The sequence below is a fragment of the Pseudophryne corroboree genome, chromosome 6 (assembly GCF_028390025.1).
Source record: "Pseudophryne corroboree isolate aPseCor3 chromosome 6, aPseCor3.hap2, whole genome shotgun sequence".
Classification (NCBI taxonomy): domain Eukaryota; kingdom Metazoa; phylum Chordata; class Amphibia; order Anura; family Myobatrachidae; genus Pseudophryne; species Pseudophryne corroboree.
The window spans coordinates 612,434,230-612,455,554 of record NC_086449.1 but is presented as its reverse complement, the minus strand read 5'-3'; the positions used below and the strand labels follow the sequence as shown (position 1 = coordinate 612,455,554).

At 46.4% G+C, this 21,325-nt stretch overlaps 2 long non-coding RNA genes across 2 annotated transcripts in view; one reads left to right on the top strand and one right to left on the bottom strand.

Moving 5' to 3' along the window:
• LOC134933107 (uncharacterized) overlaps window positions 1–15,042 on the bottom strand; it is a 168,600-nt gene extending 153,558 nt beyond the window's left edge. Inside the window, exon 1 of the long non-coding RNA XR_010179605.1 lies at window positions 14,806–15,042. This is a non-coding gene — a long non-coding RNA (uncharacterized LOC134933107). The remainder of the gene's footprint in view (window positions 1–14,805) is intronic.
• Window positions 1–21,325, top strand: part of LOC134933105 (uncharacterized) — a 155,881-nt gene that overhangs the window by 78,121 nt on the left and 56,435 nt on the right. The gene's annotated exons all lie outside the window — the stretch shown is intronic.

Sequence of the window (21,325 nt, the reverse complement as noted above, 5' to 3'; positions counted from 1 at the left end):
TATTCCCCATGGTCCTTACGGAGTCCCCAGCATCCACTTAGGACGTTAGAGAAAAAACGTTGCTGAACTAGCTGGCGTTTGTGATATGTGATTAAGAAGCCCGCTGAGTGACATACTTTTGAAGTATATATATATATATATATATATATATATACAGTGGTCGAAGTGGGGCGGTATACGGCTGTATGGTATACCGCCACTTCTTCCAATGACCCCGGAAATGAGGAAATTAAAGTGCAGCAGGAGGCGAGGGAAGTGGCCATCCTGCTGCACATGTTGCTCCCCGACCCTGCGCGGCGGCCGGCGGCTGTGTCTAGATCACCGCCACTCACCGCTGCCAGCCACCCACCCACCGCACGCCGCTCACCGCAGCCAGCCACCAGCCGCTCACCGTCGCCAGACACCCGCCGCTCACCCGCAACAAATGAGATAATGTTCCTCTGCTGTCACCTCTCTCCCTGTCGTTACCATCCCTGTCCCTACTGTCACTCTCTCTCTCCCAGCTGTCACTGTCATCACTCTCTCCCTGCTGTCACTGTCGTCACTCTCTCTCTCTCCCTGTCGTCACTCTCTCTCTCTCCCAGCTGTCACTGTCGTCACTCTCTCTCCCTGTCGTCACTCTCTCTCTCTCCCGGCTGTCACTATCATCACTCTCTCTCCCTGTCGTCACTCTCTCCCTATCGTCACTCTCTCTCCCTGTTGTCACTCTCTCTCTCTCCCTCTCGTCACTCTCTCTCTCCCTGTCGTCACTCTGGCTGTCCCTGCTGTCACAATTTCAGCTCATTCCGTGTGCTACTATGTGAATTTCGGCTCATTCAGTGTGCTACAATGTGAATTTCGGCTCATTCAGTGTGCTACAATGTGAATTTCGGCTCATTCAGTGTGCTATAATGTGAGTTTCAGCTCATTCAGTGTGCTATAATGTGAATTTCGGCTCATTCAGTGTGCTACAATGTGAATTTCGGCTCGTACCGTGTGCTATAATGTGAATTTCAGCTCATTCAGTGTCCTACAATGTGAATTTCGGCTCATTCAGTGTGCTACAATGTGAATGTCGGCTCATTCAGTGTGCTACAATGTTAATGTCGGCTCATTCAGTGTGCTACAATGTGAATTTCGGCTCGTACCGTGTGCTATAATGTGAATTTCAGCTTGTACCGTGTGCTATAATGTGAATTTCGGCTCGTACCGTGTGCTATAATGTGACTTTCAGCTCGTACCGTGTGCTATAATGTGAATTTTGGCTCGTACTGTGTGCTATAAGGTGAAAGGGGCACCAGTACTAGATAGTATAAGGGGTTCTACTACACTGGACATGCCCCCTTTTGTGTGACCGCGCGCCGAAGGCGCACGCATAATTGTGTCCTTGACTTTTGCATACCCCCACTTCAAAATTTCCACTACGACCATTGTATGTATGTATGTATATATATATATATATATATACACGCACACACGCACACACACGCACACGTGCGTGCATCAAAGGAAACCTCCTTCCGAATCCTGCTTTTGCCCCTACAGGGGGTGTTTGCTGGTGGGGGGGCCCCCTGTCTTGGGCGCCCTGGGCCCCCCAAGGGCTTAATCCGGCCCTGGTGGTAGAATATAGATTCTAAGCTCCACTGGGGCAGGGATTTATGTAAATGGCCAAATATTCTCTGTAAAGCGCTGCAGAATGTGTGCGCTATAAAAATAACTGGTAATCAATAAATAATTTAGCACTACCCCTAACTGCAGACCTGTGAATCGCTGCATTACCCAACTAAGGGGGTCATTCCGAGTTGTTCGCTCATTATTTTTTTTTGCTATGGAGCGATTAGTCGCAAACTGCGCATGCGCAATGTTCGCAGTGCGCATGCGCCAAGTAAATTAGCACAAAAGTTTGGTATTTTACTCACGGACTAACGAAGATTTTTAATCGTTCTGGTGATCGTAGTGTGATTGACAGGAAGTGGGTGTTTCTGGGCGGAAACTGACCATTTCTGTGCGGAAAAACGCTGACGTTTCTGGGAAAAACGCGGGAGTGGCTGGAGAAACGGGGGAGTGTCTGGGCGAACGCTGAGTGTGTTTGTGACGTCAAACCAGGAACGAAACTGACTGAACTGATCGCAGTGTAGGAGTAAGTCTGGAGCTACTCAGAAACTGCTAAGAAATTTCTATTTGCAATTCTGCTAATCTTTCGTTCGCACTTCTGCTAAGCTAAGATACACTCCCAGAGGGCGGCGGCTTAGCGTGTGCAATGCTGCTAAAAGCAGCTAGCGAGCGAACAACTCGGAATGAGGGCCAAAAGAAGAATAACCCCTTTTTCGTTGAAAATAGCAAAAATAAAGGCATTATCACCAGTTGCTACATTTCGCCCATAGGGGGTCATTCCGAGTTGTTCGCTCGCAAGTGAATTTTAGCAGATTTGCTCATGCTAAGCCGCCGCCTACTGGGAGTGAATCTTAGCATCTTAAAATTGCGAACGATGTATTCGCAATATTGCGATTACACACCTCGTAGCAGTTTCTGAGTTGCTTCAGACTTACTCGGCATCTGCGATCATTTCACTGCTTGTCGTTCCTGGTTTGACGTCACAAACACACCCAGCGTTCGCCCAGACACTCCCCCGTTTCTCCAGCCACTCCTGCGTTTTTTCCGGAAACGGTAGCGTTTTTTCCCACACGCCCATAAAACGGCCTGTTTCCGCCCAGTAACACCCATTTCCTGTCAATCACATTACGATCGCCAGAACGATGAAAATGCCGTGAGTAAAATTCCTAAGTGCATAGCAAATTTACTTGGCGCAGTCGCAGTGCGGACATTGCGCATGCGCATTAAGCGGAAAATCGCTGCGATGCGAAGATTTTTACCGAGCGAACAACTCGGAATGACCCCCATAGTTTGTTTTTGGTTTCTTTAACTTTATTCAGTTTGGTTTATTTTATGAAATTAAATGGGAAATATTTGACAAAGTGAAGCCACCATAGGTGATATTTGAGAATTATTATACAGTATACATATAGAGTTAATAGTATGTTCCTTGTACGATGTCTCGTCTGTATACATTCAAACATAAAAGCCCCAGAGAACAGTTGAAATATTTCAGAGAGGTAAATTCTTAAAATTGTTTACTGGACAATTTGAAACCTAACATTTGCTAATAACAATAAAATTATGTAGCATAGTAAAATGTGGGTTATTTATAAATATTCAACAGACATTGGAATTTATGCATTATTAGAGTTTCCTGGCCTTAGAGTTACGCTACTGGTTTTAAATGGAACTTGTACGCTTCCCGAAATAGGGGGTGAGAGGAATGGCTTCCTAGTAGTCTTTTCCAGTTGTGCAACAAATTGCCATATGGAGTAACAGAGAATGCTAGAGATTTTAGAATTCTGAAAAGCACCTTGTGAAATATGCAGGAAGATAAAAAATGTAAAAGACTACGAGAAAGACAGAGCATTAATATCTACAGGGAAATATGTTATGTTCTCTGATAAAAGTATGCCAACCTCTATGTATTGTCTCTCCAGCATATGGGGTATACACAGGGCCAGTGCTAGGGTGTTCGGCGCCCTCCTGCAAACTATCAATTTTGCGCCTTTCTAGTGATGTGCACCGGAAATTTTTCGGGTTTTGTGTTTTGGTTTTGGATTCGGTTCCGCGGCCGTGTTTTGGATTCGGACGCGTTTTGGCAAAACCTCCCTGAAAATTTTTTGGCGGATTCGGGTGTGTTTTGGATTCGGGTGTTTTTTTTACAAAAAACCCTCAAAAACAGCTTAAATCATAGAATTTGGGGGTCATTTTGATCCCATAGTATTATTAACCTCAATAACCATAATTTCCACTCATTTCCAGTCTATTCTGAACACCTCACAATATTATTTTTAGTCCTAAAATTTGCACCGAGGTCGCTGGATGACTAAGCTAAGCAACCCAAGTGGCCGACACAAACACCTGGCCCATCTAGGAGTGGCACTGCAGTGTCAGACAGGATGGCACTTGAAAAAAATAGTCCCCAAACAGCACATGATGCAAAGAAAAAAAGAGGCGCAATGAGGTAGCTGTGTGACTAAGCTAAGCGACCCAAGTGGCCGACACAAACACCTGGCCCATCTAGGAGTGGCACTGCAGTGTCAGACAGGATGGCACTTGAAAAAAATAGTCCCCAAACAGCACATCATGCAAAGAAAAAAAGAGGCGCAATGCGGTAGCTGTGTGACTAAGGTAAGCGAACCAAGTGGCCGACACAAACACCTGGCCCATCTAGGAGTGGCACTGCAGTGTCAGACAGGATGGCACTTCCAAAAATAGTCCCCAAACAACACATGATGCAAAGAAAAATGAAAGAAAAAGAGGTGCAAAATGGAATTGTCCTTGGGCCCTCCCACCCACCCTTATGTTGTATAAACAGGACATGCACACTTTACCAAACCCATCATTTCAGCGACAGGGTCTGCCACACGACTGTGACTGAAATGACTGGTTTGTTTGGGCCCCCACCAAAAAAGAAGCAATCAATCTCTCATTGCACAAACTGGCTCTACAGAGGCAAGATGTCCACCTCCTCCTATCCTCCGATTCCTCACCCCTTTCACTGTGTACATCCCCCTCCTCACAAATTATTAATTCGTCTCCACTGGAATCCACCATCTCAGGTCCCTGTGTACTTTCAGGAGGCAATTGCTGGTGAATGTCTTCACAGAGGAATTGATTATAATTAATTTTGATGAACATCATCTCCACATTTTCTGGAAGTAACCTCGTACGCCGATTGCTGACAAGGTGAGCGGCTGCACTAAACACTCTTTCGGAGTACACTCTGGAGGGGGGGGTGGGCAACTTAGGTAAAATAAAGCCATTTTGTGCAAGGGCCTACAAATTGCCTCTTTTTCCTGCCAGTATACGTACGGACAATCTGACGTGCCTACTTCGATGCGGTCACTAATATAATCCTCCACCATTCTTTCAATGGTGACAGAATCATATGCAGTGACAGTAGACGACATGTCAGTAATCGTTGGCAGGTCCTTCAGTCCGGACCAGATGTCAGCACTCGCTCCAGACTGCCCTGCATCACCGCCAGCGGGTGGGCTCGGAATTCTTAGCCTTTTCCTCGCACCCCCAGTTGCGGGAGAATGTGAAGGAGGAGCTGTTGACGGGTCACGTTCCGCTTGACTTGACAATTTTCTCACCAGCAGGTCTTTGAACCTCTGCAGACTTGTGTCTGCCGGAAAGAGAGATCCAACGTAGGTTTTAAATCTAGGATCGAGCACGGGGGACAAAATGTAGTGCTCTGATTTCAACAGATTGACCACCCGTGAATTCTGGTTAAGCAAATTAAGGGCTCCATCCACAAGTCCCACATTCCTAGCGGAATCGCTCTGTTTTCGCTCCTCCTTCAATGTCTCCAGCTTCTTCTGCAAAAGCCTGATGAGGAGAATGACCTGACTCAGGCTGGCAGTGTCTGAACTGACTTCACGTGTGGCAAGTTCAAAGGGTTGCAGAACCTTGCACAACGTTGAAATCATTCTCCACTGCGCTTGAGTCAGGTGCATTCCCCCTCCTTTGCCTATATCGTAGGCAGATGTATAGGCTTGAATGGCCTTTTGCTGCTCCTGCATCCTCTGAAGCATATAGAGGGTTGAATTCCACCTCGTTACCACCTCTTGCTTCAGATTATGGCAGGGCAGGTTCAGGACTGTTTGCTGGTGCTCCAGTCTTCGGCACGCGGTGGCTGAATGACGAAAGTGGCCCGCAATTCTTCGGGCCACCGACAGCATCTCTTGCACGCCCCTGTCGTTTTTTAAATAATTCTGCACCACCAAATTCAATGTATGTGCAAAACATGGGAGGTGCTGGAATTTGCCCACATGTAATGCACGCACAATATTGGTGGCGTTGTCCGATGTCACAAATCCCCAGGAGAGTCCAATTGGGGTAAGCGATTCTGCGATGATGATCCTCAGTTTCCGTAAGAGGTTGTCAGCTGTGTGCCTCTTATGGAAAGCGGTGATACAAAGCGTAGCCTGCCTAGGAACGAGTTGGCCTTTGCGAGATGCTGCTACTGGTGCCGTCGCTGCTGTTCTTGCTGCGGGAGGCAATACATCAACCCAGTGGGCTGTCACAGTCATATAGTCCTGAGTCTGCCCTGCTCCACTTGTCCACATGTCCGTGGTTAAGTGGACATTGGGTACAACTGCATTTTTTAGGACACTGGTGACTCTTTTTCTGACGTCTGTGTACATTTTCGGTATCGCCTGCCTAGAGAAATGGAACCTAGATGGTATTTGGTACCGGGGACACAGTACCTCAATCAATTCTCTAGTTCCCTGTGAATTAACGGTGAATACTGGAAACACGTTTCTCACCACCTAGGCTGCCAAGGCCTGAGTTATCCGCCTTGCAGCAGGATGACTGCTGTGACATTTCATCTTCCTCGCAAAGGACTGTTGGACAGTCAATTGCTTACTGGAAGTACTACAAGTGGTCTTTCGACTTCCCCTCTGGGATGACAATTGACTCCCAGCAGCAACAACAGCAGCGCCAGCAGCAATAGGCGTTACACTCAAGGATGCATCGGAGGAATCCCAGGCAGGAGAGGACTCGTCAGACTTGACAGTGACATGGCCTGCAGGACTATTGGCTTTCCTGTCTAAGAAGGAAATTGACACTGAGCGAGTTGGTGGTGTGGTTTGCAGGAGCTTGGTTACAAGAGGAAGGGATTTAGTGGTCAGTGGACTGCTTCCGCTGTCACCCAAAGTTTTTGAACTTGTCACTGACTTCTGATGAATGCGCTCCAGGTGACGTATAAGGGAGGATGTTCCTAGGTGGTTAACGTCCTTACCCCTACTTATTACAGCTTGACAAAGGCAACACACGGCTTGACACTTGTTGTCCGCATTTCTGTTAAAATAATTCCACACCGAAGAGGTGATTTTTTTTGTATTTTGACCAGGCATGTCAATGGCCATATTCGTCCCACAGACAACAGGTTTCTCCCCGGGTGCCTGACTTAAACAAACCACCTCACCATCAGAATCCTCCTTGTCAATTTCCTCCCCAGCGCCAGCAACACCCATATCCTCATCCTGGTGTACTTCAACAGTGACATCTTCAATTTGACTATCAGGAACTGGACTGCGGGTGCTCCTTCCAGCACTTGCAGGGGGTGTGCAAATGGTGGAAGGCGCCACCTCTTCCCGTCCAGTGTTGGGAAGGTCAGGCATCGCAACCGACACAATTGGATTCTCCTTGGGGATTTGTGATTTAGAAGAACGCACAGTTCTTTGCTGTGCTTTTGCCATCTTAACTCTTTTAAGTTTTCTAGCAGGAGGATGAGTGCTTCCATCCTCATGTGAAGCTGAACCACTAGCCATGAACATAGGCCAGGCCCTCAGCCGTTCCTTGCCACTCCGTGTCGTCAATAGCACATTGGCAGGTTTACGCTTCTCCTCAGACGATTTTGATTTTGATTTTTGGGTCATTTTACTGAGCTTTATTTTTTTGGATTTTACATGATCTCTACTATGACATTGGGCATCGGCCTTGGCAGACGACGTTGATGGCATTTCATCGTCTCGGCCATGACTAGTGGCAGCAGCTTCAGCACGAGGTGGAATTGGATCTTGATCTTTCCCTATTTTACCCTCCACATTTTTGTTCTCCATTTTTTAATGTGTGGAATTATATGACAGTAATATATCAATAGCAATGGCCTACTACTATATATACTGCGCACAACTGAAATGCACCACAGGTATGGATGGGATAGTATACTTGACGACACAGAGGTAGGTAGATCAGTGGCCTACTGTATCGTACTGCTATATATTATATACTGGTGGTCAGCAAACTGTGCAAAACTGAAATGCACCACAGGTATGGATGGATAGTATACTTGACGACACAGAGGTAGGTAGAGCAGTGGCCTACTGTGCCGTACTGCTATATATTATATACTGGTGGTCAGCAAACTGTGCAAAACTTAAATGCACCACAGGTATGGATGGATAGTATACTTGACGACACAGAGGTAGGTAGAGCAGTGGCCTACTGTATCGTACTGCTATATATTATATACTGGTGGTCAGCAAACTGTGCAAAACTGAAATGCACCACAGGTATGGATGGATAGTATACTTGACGACACAGAGGTAGGTAGAGCAGTGGCCTACTGTGCCGTACTGCTATATATTATATACAGGTGGTCAGCAAACTGTGCAAAACTTAAATGCACCACAGGTATGGATGGATAGTATACTTGACGACACAGAGGTAGGTAGAGCAGTGGCCTACTGTACCGTACTGCTATATATTATATACTGGTGGTCAGCAAACTGTGCAAAACTGAAATGCACCACAGGTATGGATGGATAGTATACTTGACGACACAGAGGTAGGTAGAGCAGTGGCCTACTGTACTGTACTGCTATATATTATATACTGGTGGTCAGCAAACTGTGCAAAACTGAAATGCACCACAGGTATGGATGGATAGTATACTTGACGACACAGAGGTAGGTAGAGCAGTGGCCTACTGTACCGTACTGCTATATATTATATACTGGTGGTCAGCAAACTGTGCAAAACTGAAATGCACCACAGGTATGGATGGATAGTATACTTGACGACACAGAGGTAGGTAGAGCAGTGGCCTACTGTACCGTACTGCTATACATTATATACTGGTGGTCAGCAAACTGTGCAAAACTGAAATGCACCACAGGTATGGATGGATAGTATACTTGACGACACAGAGGTAGGTAGAGCAGTGGCCTACTGTACCGTACTGCTATATATTATATACTGGTGGTCAGCAAACTGAGCAAAACTTAAATGCACCACAGGTATGGATGGATAGTATACTGACGACACAGAGGTAGGTAGAGCAGTGGCCTACTGTACCGTACTGCTATATATTATATACTGGTGGTCAGCAAACTGTGCAAAACTGAAATGCACCACAGGTATGGATGGATAGTATACTTGACGACACAGAGGTAGGTAGATCAGTGGCCTACTGTATCGTACTGCTATATATTATATACTGGTGGTCAGCAAACTGTGCAAAACTGAAATGCACCACAGGTATGGATGGATAGTATACTTGACGACACAGAGGTAGGTAGAGCAGTGGCCTACTGTGCCGTACTGCTATATATTATATACTGGTGGTCAGCAAACTGTGCAAAACTTAAATGCACCACAGGTATGGATGGATAGTATACTTGACGACACAGAGGTAGGTAGAGCAGTGGCCTACTGTATCGTACTGCTATATATTATATACTGGTGGTCAGCAAACTGTGCAAAACTGAAATGCACCACAGGTATGGATGGATAGTATACTTGACGACACAGAGGTAGGTAGAGCAGTGGCCTACTGTGCCGTACTGCTATATATTATATACTGGTGGTCAGCAAACTGTGCAAAACTTAAATGCACCACAGGTATGGATGGATAGTATACTTGACGACACAGAGGTAGGTAGAGCAGTGGCCTACTGTACCGTACTGCTATATATTATATACTGGTGGTCAGCAAACTGTGCAAAACTGAAATGCACCACAGGTATGGATGGATAGTATACTTGACGACACAGAGGTAGGTAGAGCAGTGGCCTACTGTACCGTACTGCTATACATTATATACTGGTGGTCAGCAAACTGTGCAAAACTGAAATGCACCACAGGTATGGATGGATAGTATACTTGACGACACAGAGGTAGGTAGAGCAGTGGCCTACTGTACCGTACTGCTATATATTATATACTGGTGGTCAGCAAACTGAGCAAAACTTAAATGCACCACAGGTATGGATGGATAGTATACTGACGACACAGAGGTAGGTAGAGCAGTGGCCTACTGTACCGTACTGCTATATATTATATACTGGTGGTCAGCAAACTGTGCAAAACTGAAATGCACCACAGGTATGGATGGATAGTATACTTGACGACACAGAGGTAGGTAGAGCAGTGGCCTACTGTACCGTACTGCTATATATTATATACTGGTGGTCAGCAAACTGTGCAAAACTGAAATGCACCACAGGTATGGATGGATAGTATGCTCGACGACACAGAGGTAGGTAGAGCAGTGGCCTACTGTACCGTACTGCTATATATTATATACTGGTGGTCAGCAAACTGTGCAAAACTGAAATGCACCACAGGTATGGATGGATAGTATACTTGACGACACAGAGGTAGGTAGAGCAGTGGCCTACTGTACCGTACTGCTATATATTATATACTGGTGGTCAGCAAACTGTGCAAAACTGAAATGCACCACAGGTATGGATGGATAGTATACTTGACGACACAGAGGTAGGTAGAGCAGTGGCCTACTGTACCGTACTGCTATATATTATATACTGGTGGTCAGCAAACTGTGCAAAACTGAAATGCACCACAGGTATGGATGGATAGTATGCTCGACGACACAGAGGTAGGTAGAGCAGTGGCCTACTGTACCATACTGCTATATATTATATACTGGTGGTCAGCAAACTGTGCAAAACTGAAATGCACCACAGGTATGGATGGATAGTATACTTGACGACACAGAGGTAGGTAGAGCAGTGGCCTACTGTACCGTACTGCTATATATTATATACTGGTGGTCAGCAAACTGTGCAAAACTGAAATGCACCACAGGTATGGATGGATAGTATACTTGACGACACAGAGGTAAGTAGAGCAGTGGCCTACTGTACCGTGCTGCTGTATATTATATACTGGTGGTCAGCAAACTGTGCAGAACTGAAATGCACCACAGATATGGATGGAAAGTATACTTGACGACACAGAGGTAGGTAGAGCAGTGGCCTACTGTACCGTACTGCTATATATTATATACTGGTGGTCAGCAAACTGTGCAAAACTGAAATGCACCACAGGTATGGATGGATAGTATACTTGATGACACAGAGGTAGGTAGAGCAGTAGCCTACTGTACCGTACTGCTATATATTATATACTGGTGGTCAGCAAACTGTGCAAAACTGAAATGCACCACAGGTATGGATGGATAGTATACTTGACGACACAGAGGTAGGTAGAGCAGTGGCCTACTGTACCGTACTGCTATATATTATATACTGGTGGTCAGCAAACTGTGCAAAACTGAAATGCACCACAGGTATGGATGGATAGTATACTTGACGACACAGAGGTAGGTAGAGCAGTGGCCTACTGTGCCGTACTGCTATATATTATATACTGGTGGTCAGCAAACTATGCAAAACTGAAATGCACCACAGGTGTGGATGGATAGTATACTTGACAACACAGAGGTAGGTAGAGCAGTGGCCTACTGTACCGTACTGCTATATATTATATACTGGTGGTCAGCAAACTGTGCAAAACTGAAATGCACCACAGGTATGGATGGATAGTATACTTGACGACACAGAGGTAGGTAGAGCAGTGGCCTACTGTACCGTACTGCTATATATTATATACTGGTGGTCAGCAAACTGTGCAAAACTGAAATGCACCACAGGTATGGATGGGATAGTATACTTGACGACACAGAGGTAGAGCAGTGGACTACTGTACCGTACTGCTATATATTATATACTGGTGGTCAGCAAAGTTCTGCACTGTCCTCCTACTATATACTACAATGCAGCACAGATATGGAGCGTTTTTCAGGCAGAGAACGTATAATACTGGTGGTCACTGGTCAGCAAAAATCTGCACTGTCCTCCTACTATATAATACTGCTGGTCCCCAGTCCCCACAGTAAAGCAATTAGCATACTGAGCACAGATATTTGCAGCACACTGAGCACAGATATGGAGTGTTTTTCAGGCAGAGAACGTAGATATTTGCGCTTGCAGCACACTGAGCACAGATATTTGCAGCACACTGAGCACAGATATTTGCAGCACACTGAACATAGAAACTGAGAGGACGCCAGCCACGTCCTCTCACGATCATCTCCAATGCACGAGTGAAAAATGGCGGCGACGCGCGGCTCCTTATATAGAATACGAATCTCGAGAGAATCCGACCGCGGGATGATGACGTTCAGGCGCGCTCGGGTTAACCGAGCAAGGCGGGAGGATCCGAGTCTGCTCGGAACCGTGTAAAAAAAGGTGAAGTACGGGGGGGTTCGGATCCCGACGAACCGAACCCGCTCATCACTACTTTCTACAAATACAAATGTGACCGATCTCATCCTCAGAGCTGTAACTAGACATTTTAGTGCCCCTCCCCCCCCTCAAGATCCATAAATATAGGGTCATAAAAAATATAGGGGCGTAAAATAATTATGACGCACAGTAGTCAACATTATTCAAAATTACGCCACACAGTAGTACCACTTATATACATCATGCCAGGTAGTGCCCCTTATATACATTACGTAAGATACAGCCCCCTTTTACATATTGCACCAGGTAGAGCCAGTCCCACATTATTCCAGGTAGGGCACCCTTTTACACTTTGTGCCAGGTAGAGCACCCTTTTACACACACCACTTCCCCCAGCAGGGGGAAGCGCCAAAAATATAGGGGCCACAGAATAGTACCAATTCACATTACACTGCACAGTAGTGTTCGCTAGTCACATTACACCGCATAGTAGTGTCCGTTTCTCACATTACACAGCACAGTAGTGTTCACTAGTCACATTACACCGCATAGTAGTGTCCATTAGTCACATTATACCGCATAGTAGTGTCCATTAGTCACATTACACTGCACAGCAGTGTTCGCTAGTCACATTACACCGCATAGTACTGTCCGTTTCTCACATTACACAGCACAATAGTGTTCGTTAGTCACATTACACCGCATAGTAGTGTCCGTTTCTCACATTACACCGCACAGTAGTGTTCGCTAGTCACATTACACTGCATAGTAGTGTCCGTTAGTCACATTACACCGCACAGTAGTGTTCGCTAGTCACATTACACTGCATAGTAGTGTCCGTTAGTCACATTACACTGCACAGTAGTGTTCGCTAGTCACATTACACCGCATAGTAGTGTCCATTAGTCACATTACACTGCATAGTAGTGTCCATTAGTCACATTACACTGCACAGTAGTGTCCATGAAAAAAAAAAAGGCTGATGACAGCACAGCCAGGGGTCAACCTTACATCAGATGCGTCGGGAATGTAATTGCGGATGCATCGGGAGGCGGCGCTACACATGCTGGGCAGCCTTGCTTTGTGCTGGGCGGCCCTGAGCATGTGCAGAGATGAACGCAGATCTGGCAGCAACAGCATCAGCATCAGCTCTCATCTTGGCAGCACAGCACATGCTGCAGTGTGCTGTGCTGAGGTGGGTCAGAGAGGCTGCTGCTAATGCTGAGCCACTGCGTGTTCATGTATGGGTGCGTGGGGGGAGTGTGATCACAGTGATCACACTCCCCCCTCGAATTGACCCTGGCTGAGGGGCTGAGGGCTGGGGGCTCAGGGATCATCAGGCACTGCACCCACCCTGCACTGTACTACAAAGACTTTTTTTAAAAACCACATAAATGGGCGTGGTCACAAACCCCGTGATTAGGCCACGCCCCCAACCCTCTAAGCAGCTCGGGATGTCAGCGGCGCTGTGTGTGGGCTGAGGCTGCACACTGCATACACTATCTGGGGAGAAGGAGGGGGAGGGAGCCACGCTGCAAGCTGCCAGTGTGACAGGCGCAGCGGCAGCTGGCAGCAACAGGGATGCAGCGCAGGGAGAGGCTGAGCGCCTCTTCAGTTTGGGGCCTCCCTGCACTGCATCCCTTTGCTGAGCAGCTAGCGACGGCTCTGGGTATACATATGGTGCATTGTGATATATATGGTGATACATACTTATATACTACAAAAGTCTAGATACTGTACACAGGGGCGCCGACAGCTGAGCCAGGTCCAGGTAAACAAAGTAGGCGTGGCCAATGCAGAGAGGTGTGGTCAGCCACTCTCATTTAGAATTATTTAAAGAAATGAATTTCTGTGCAGCCGCACACGCTGGACGAGAGGGAAAGGGGGCGCTGGGCGAGCAGCAGGGGATGGTGGGGGGGATCTTCCCCCCAATACACGTCACATGTGACACCTAGGAGTAGTATGGGTCTGGGATGGTTGTGGTTCTCTTAAGATTATAGGAATGAGTAAATGAACTAGTCTGCTGTAATAGCAGGAGTAACTAGTACCCCTTTTCCATCTGTAGCACGGGTCACAGCCGTGTCGCCTGACACGACTGCGACCCATGCTACAGCCCCCTTTCCCACAGCGCTCACCAACCCGGTATATTGCCGGGTTGGTGACGCTGCTAGTGACGCAGCAGGGGTGGCGCTGAGAGATCACATGATCTCCCAGCGCCGCCCTCCCATACACTGTGAACATTACACAGCTTACCGGGTTGAACACGTGTTCAACCCGGCAAGCTACCCGGGTAGGATTCTCGGATCACTTGATCCGGGAATTTGCACTAGGAAAAAATACGGGTAAATGCGCGCCCCGCGCATTTAACCGTGTTTTAAAAGCTAGTGAAAAAGGGGTATAAGTAGTTCCTATTTCTACAGCTAACTTAGCGATGCTGCAGCTGTTTCTAAGAAGCTGTGTTCCTTTTAAGAGGAAGGCAAGGGAAGGAATTCCTAGACAGGGTCTGTATTGCTTATATCCTATGGCTTTATCCGAGCTGCAGCTGAAGTGTAAATGACAGTGCTGGGCTGTGCAGTGTGTCTTTATTACAGACCTCATTCAGGTCAGCTACACTGTCCAGACTCAATACCTGTTTTTAAAATTGGGACAAGCAAGAAGGCTGCGTATGTCCCCACTGAATTGCTGTGGAGAAAGGTATTTTACTCACAGCGCCACCCACCATCTCTGCAGCAGGCCCGCCCCTGTACTGCCTCTATTCTTAGCCGGGATCTGTATCACCGACCAGCTCTCTTGCCAGCCTGTTGCCGTGTCCAGGTCCGCCTTCTGGCCTGACCACACTTGCTAGGACACTCTGGATACCAGGGGTGCCACCGGAAACCCCACTGCCGGTTTCAGCACATTCAGCAACAGGCCCAGCATTGCAGGTCACCGGTGACACCTTGCAGCGCAGCTCTGTTTCCCTTCACAGTGGGCCAACTGCCACTAACTGTCAGTGCAGCCCCTTTTATCTTCTTCTTTCCCATGAGCCTCCACTGCTGCCAGGGACCTCAAAGCAAAGGACACATTCTACATTATTGCTTTAAATAAATATACATGAACTGATGGTACACTTAGTGGGGTGCCACACACGCAGGGAGAGAGGACACTGCTGCAGCTTCCCCAGTGCAGCACCAGTGTCCTCTCTCTCCTGACTCCTGGCTGTCTACACCTGGGAAGGGGGAGGGGGGGCGCGTCCGGGCCCTCCCGGTCCCCTCCAAAAGGACCAGGCCCTGGTAAAGGGTAACTGCTCCCCTCTTCTCTGCGTCACTGACTGTGCAACATGCACTCTTTATAGATTGTATTTTTACATTTGGTTTGGGTATGTTTGCAGTTCATTGCTGAGCAGCAGCTTAGAAAGATCAACATGTCAGCTGTCATACATACAGAAATACCAAAACGTAGCTTTCACATCAGAGCAACTTTAACAGATGAGATCACGTTCTGCTATGAATGTTCTGGGTTAAACAACAGTGGGGTATATTTACTAAGCTCCCGCTTTTGACCGATTTGGTGTTTTTTCTTCAAAGTGTCATCTCGGGAATTTACTAAACTCAAATCTCGGCAGTGATGAAGGCATTCGTATTTTTTTGAAAGTCAAAGAAAAAAAATACGAATGAATACACCATTGGTCAAATACATCTGTTATTTTATACAACTCTGTAATTTACTAAAAATTCTATTTCACAAACACTGCCGGCATTAGCCAAACACTGCCGTGAAAAAATACAATTCGTAAAAAAAAACAGTTTTAAAATAGACCTGCTTTTTTTTACCGTGTTCTGATAGGCATGCACGGATCCGTGAGATCCGTGCATGTTTATCAGTGGGAAGGGGTGGGAAAGTGTTAAAAAAAATAAAAAAAAATGCATGGGGTCCCCCCTCCTAAGCATAACCAGCCTCGGGCTCTTTGAGCCGATCCTGGTTGTAAAAATATGGGCAAAAAATTGAAAGGGGTTCCCCCATATTTGAACAACCAGCACCGGGCTCTGCGCCTGGTCCTGGTGCAAAAAATACGGGGAACAAAAAGCGTAGAATCCCCCGTATTTTGTGAACCAGCACCGGGCTCCACTAGTCAGAGAGATAATGCCACAGCCGGGGGACACTTTTATCTTGGTCCCTGCGGCCCTGGCATTAAATCACTAACTAGTCACCCCTGGCCGGGGTACCCTGGAGGAGTAGGGACCCCTTAAATCAAGGGGTCCCCCCCTCCAGCCACCCAAGGGCCAGGGGTGAAGCCCGAGGCTGTCCCCCCCATCCAAGGGCGGCGGATGGGGGGCTGATAGCCAAGTGAAAAAAGAAGACTATTGGTTTTTGTAGCAGTACTACAAGTCCCAGCAAGCCTCCCCCGCAAGCTGGTACTTGGAGAACCACAAGTACCATCATGCGGGGGGGGGAAACGGGCCCGCTGGTACCTGTAGTACTACTACAAAAAAATACCCAACAAAACACAGAACACACACACCGTGACAGTAAAACTTTATTACATACATGCACACCTACATACATACATACATACTTACCTATGTTCACACGAGGGTCGGTCCACTTCTCCATGTAGAATTCACGGGGTACCTGTGAAAAAAATTATACTCACATAATCCAGTGTAGCTTGTGTCCTCTTTATAATCCACGTACTTTGCAGAAAAACAAACCGGAAACCCAAACCACGCACTGAAAGGGGTCCCATGTTTACACATGGGACCCCTTTCCCCGACTGCCGTGACCCCCCCTGACTCCTGTCAAAGAGGGTCCCTTCAGCCAATCAGGGAGCGCCACGTCGTGGCACTCTCCTGATTGGCTGTGCGCTCCTGAGGTGTCAGTCAGGCTGCGCACGGCAGAGATACAATGTAGCGCATAGGCGCTCCATTGTATCCAATGGTGGGAACTTTGCGGTCAGCGGTTGACCGCGAGTAACCTCAACCGCTGACCGCAAAGTTCCCACCATTGGATACAATTTTTTCAACCAGGACCGGCTCAAAGAGCCCGAGGCTGGTTTTGCTTAGGAGGGGGACCCCACGCAATTTTTTTCTTGATTTTTTAACACTTTTTTTTTTTTTAAAGGTGCACAATGAAGCCCTGCACGGATCTCACAGATCCGGCCGAGATTCATTGTGTTAATGTCGGCAGTGTTTTACTACTCTCCACCGTAAAACACTGGCTGAAAATACGAATGACATCGACATCGGTAAACTCGAAAATGCAGAATACGACAGCATAGTAAATGAGGCGTAAAAAATTAAAAAAGTTACAATTTCACACATTCGATGTCATTCGTGTTTGAACTTTAACCTCATTCAGAAAAATAAGAATTTTAGTAAATATTCCCCAGTGTCGTTCTTTGATCTCCTGCAGTATGGGTGGTATTCATGTGACCGGCGGTCGGTAAGCTGACCGGCGGTCAGGAGACCGCCGGTCAGCCATACTACACCCTGCAGTATAGCTCACATGGTATAATTGCAGAGAGCTGTGTAATGGTTCAGCTCATTCATTTTAGTATTTGTTACTTTCTGGTCTATGTTACCAAATAAATACCAGAGCGGCAAATCCTTAGCACATTTAGGGGTCTATTCATGCAGCAGTGAAAAGCCCTGTTTTGCGTTAAACAGGGCTTTTCTCTGCTTACCGCAATTCACAGAGCCGGTTACCGTGGAGAAGTCTCTGACTTCTCCAGCGGTACCTCCGCTCTGTGCCTGAATCGCATCACCATACCTTTGTATGGTGAGTGCAATTCATGAAGGTGCGGAAAGCTCTGCTTTCCGCTTCTCCATGGAGTTCAGGTTCGCCATCTGAGGACGGCGTAACCTGAACTGTAGTGCGGAGACGGCAGGGAAGCTCAATGCTTCCCTGATCGCTGCTCGGCACCTCGCGCTGGCTCCACCCCCCGACCTCCCAGCAACCACTGCGGCCTGCCGGGAGGACATCAAGCTGCGCATGCGCAAAGGGACCCGCCGCTGGACTCCGCGCATCGCAGGAAGAATCGCTGGAGAAGACCTCACCGCAGGAGCCCCAGACACCGCAGCGCATCGTCGGAAGGGTGAGTATACATGAATTGCTACTTATCACAGCTATACATCGCATCGAAGAGATGCGATGTATAGTGATAAGTAGCAATTATGTTTTCGTTTTCTACATGAATAGACCCCTTAATGCATAGTTAAACGCGACTGGAATGTAATTGCTCCGGCCTTACTTGCACAGAATTCACATAAAGTTTGGAGCACATAATATTTCAGTTTTCTTGAAGGTGGAGTGCGCTACTGTGCAGACTTCATATTGTTCCCACAAGGAAGCTTCATTCCCTGTGCCAAGATGCCAATGACCTAAGTACTGCACATGTGCAATGCAATCTTGTCGCTGAGTGCCACAGTGGGAGACTGTAGTCTACCACTTAGTTACAGTGAGACCCATGATTACCTGAGAGGTATTGCCTATCAAACCACTGTTCCAGTATCTTAGCACTGCTACCTGCATCCACATACACTCACCGGCTGGTGAGCTGTATAAGACCTCGTTCCATTCAAAACCTGCTTTATGACCAGAGTGTGTATAACAGTGAGTACAGCTGTACACTATATAAAGTCAATAAACTACTGCACTGGTTAAGTACCCGGGCTGTTCTTAGTGTTGAGGTTTCTGCTGGTGTGTACAGAAGCTCTGTCACTTTATCATGCCTGTACACACATATTAGGTTAGGGTTAGGCTGCGGGTAGGGAGGGTTAGGGAAGAGGGGAGAACACCCTTTACTCACTCCTGTCGCCTTTTTTACCAGCGGGATCCCGGTCTGGGTATTTCAAATGCCGGGATCCCGTGTGCCGGGATATCATAGTGATCCCGTCCTGTTTGTAATTGTATATGTGATTTGCATTTTATATCATTTATAACTGACTGTCAGGCACTGCAGAGTTTTGTGGCATCTGACAAATAAATGCTAACGGTGATGATGATGATGATGATGATGATGATAATAATGAATAATTATGACAATAATAATAAACTTAACCAAAGTCAAGAACACCACAAAGTGCTAAAGCTCCTAACTATACAGGGACGGTCAGGGTCATTCAGTACCTGTAAAACTTACGTTGTGCTACGTAGCTACATCTATGTGTATGGGATGGGATGCAATAAAAAAAGAAAGCAAAGTGTATTCATGTTTCAAAATCCCTTACAAAGAAGTGCCTGGCTTTTCCTTTAGTTTTCTACATTCAGTGGATACTTAATATTTGCAGGATATTCCCTGAGAACCGGTGATTTGGGGGAATATCCTGCAAATATATAGGTTTTTTTAAAAATATGTTTATTGATTTTTAAGAATAGAATACAAAATTGTCAAGAAACAGTAAATCAAAATGCGTAACAAAAACTACACGACATTGGCTAAACATAAAGGTGCATACAAAACATATCAACAATATCCAGAAATAAGTCACTGTAATTCAAACAAAATCTAAATGAAAAAACAAACATCTTAACAAAAGCAAGGACATCACACAAAAAGGGAGGGAATGGGACAACAGGGAGGGAATGGGACAACAGGGAAGGAAAAAAAGGGGGTGGGGGTGGAGCCCCAGAATGCAAGCAGAGAGGATAACTGAGAAAGGCAATCCTTCTGCAGAAGTGACTGTAAACGTTCTGTCAGAGGAGAGAGAGTGGAAATAAAAAAAAAGTAACCCGAGCTCAGGTAGCAGATATTAGATACAGTCTTGAGGATTTAAATTCCAGCTGGGTAACTGTAAACTCCTGATTCCTCTCCCAGTCACTCTCCCACTATAAACTTGAAAATAGATATCACTTGGTCCCAAAAAGAACGTAAGAGCTGGCAGTCCCACCAAATGTGCAGTAGGGAGCTCCAAATATTTTTTGTTAAATAGGCCCCCAATCCTCCTATGCCACGTGTGGCAGGAGAGGTACTTTGCCACCTGGAAGCTACTCACAGGGTCCTGCGGGTAGGTAGGAAGTGTGGATGGACCGGGTTCCCATCCATTTGGCCCAGACCAGGTCTTAAAGGCTTCTTAGCCCAAGAAGCTGCTTCATCAGCCAGCACCTGGCTGCTGGGTTTAAAGCAGAGTCTTTCCCATGAGTCAGGGCTCCTGACAGCAGTTAGTGCCCAGGTGATAGGTCTGCCAGGGACAGTGGGGTCTGGAAGACTGGGGCACTAGTGTCAGGATGCCAGGGCCTGAAGGGTTCCTTATTAAGTAAAAGGGAGTGAGGCAGGGCCTAACCTCCCTGGTTGTTTATACTAAAGACAGTCATCTTTGTTTTATGTGTATCTTTGGATTTGAGCAACCTGAATAAAAGGTATTTGTTGTTTTTGCACAAGCCTGGAGTCGGTCGCTGGTGGAATTTTTGTAGCAGAGCACATTCTAGCAAGACTCCTGTTACAAATGGTGCCTGAACAGAGACCTTTCTGCTAGTCGTGTCACGCGTGGCAGAGGACCCAACAGCCGCAAGATAGCGGCACACATACCAGCGAACTCCAGACCAAGCTGAACTCGTGGGCATCAGTACCAGACCAAGGGTGTTGTGAGTAGTGGTTAAAACCAACCCCATGGGGTAAAAATAATGATATGTTTTGTTTAAACTGAATGTGTTTGGTTATGGTGCAAAGGTTTACATTGGCAGCAAAGGGGTTAAACATGGTGCATGGACAGTTCTGTCTTCCCTGCTTCACACCATTCATTGAAAGTAGCTGTGTTGATTTGCTCTAAGGGGTTGCAAGCATCTGATAATTTATGACTGAATTTCTTTTCCAAACTTATTTTTACCTGTGCCTGCAAAATCTGGTAGTGGGAGTCTGGTGTCCTTGTCAATTAGCTCATTAAGACCAATCCATCAAAGTTGAAACCTTTTATAAATGTGGTTCTATTTAAATAGAGAAATTTTGTGGCACTATGTGTCCTAGCAATCCCTGAGTTCTAGTTTTAAGAGCCTGAAGGGAGAAGTTGTTTATTTGCACTACCAGTGTAAGGTATTTGTGACCACTATGTACAATTTCAGTGCTTTGCTAGAAGCTTAATCTGTGCTTAAAAAAAAAAAAAAAAGGAATTTTTATTTTCCCCTTCACTTACAGTTTTCAAAGGTAACAGGGTGAATAAAGATTTTCAGATATACAGCATATTCTGAAGTGTCTCTTCAAATGGGTATCAAAAAGAGAATTCATGCTAAAAAAAATAGGATTTTAATACCTACCGGTAAATCCT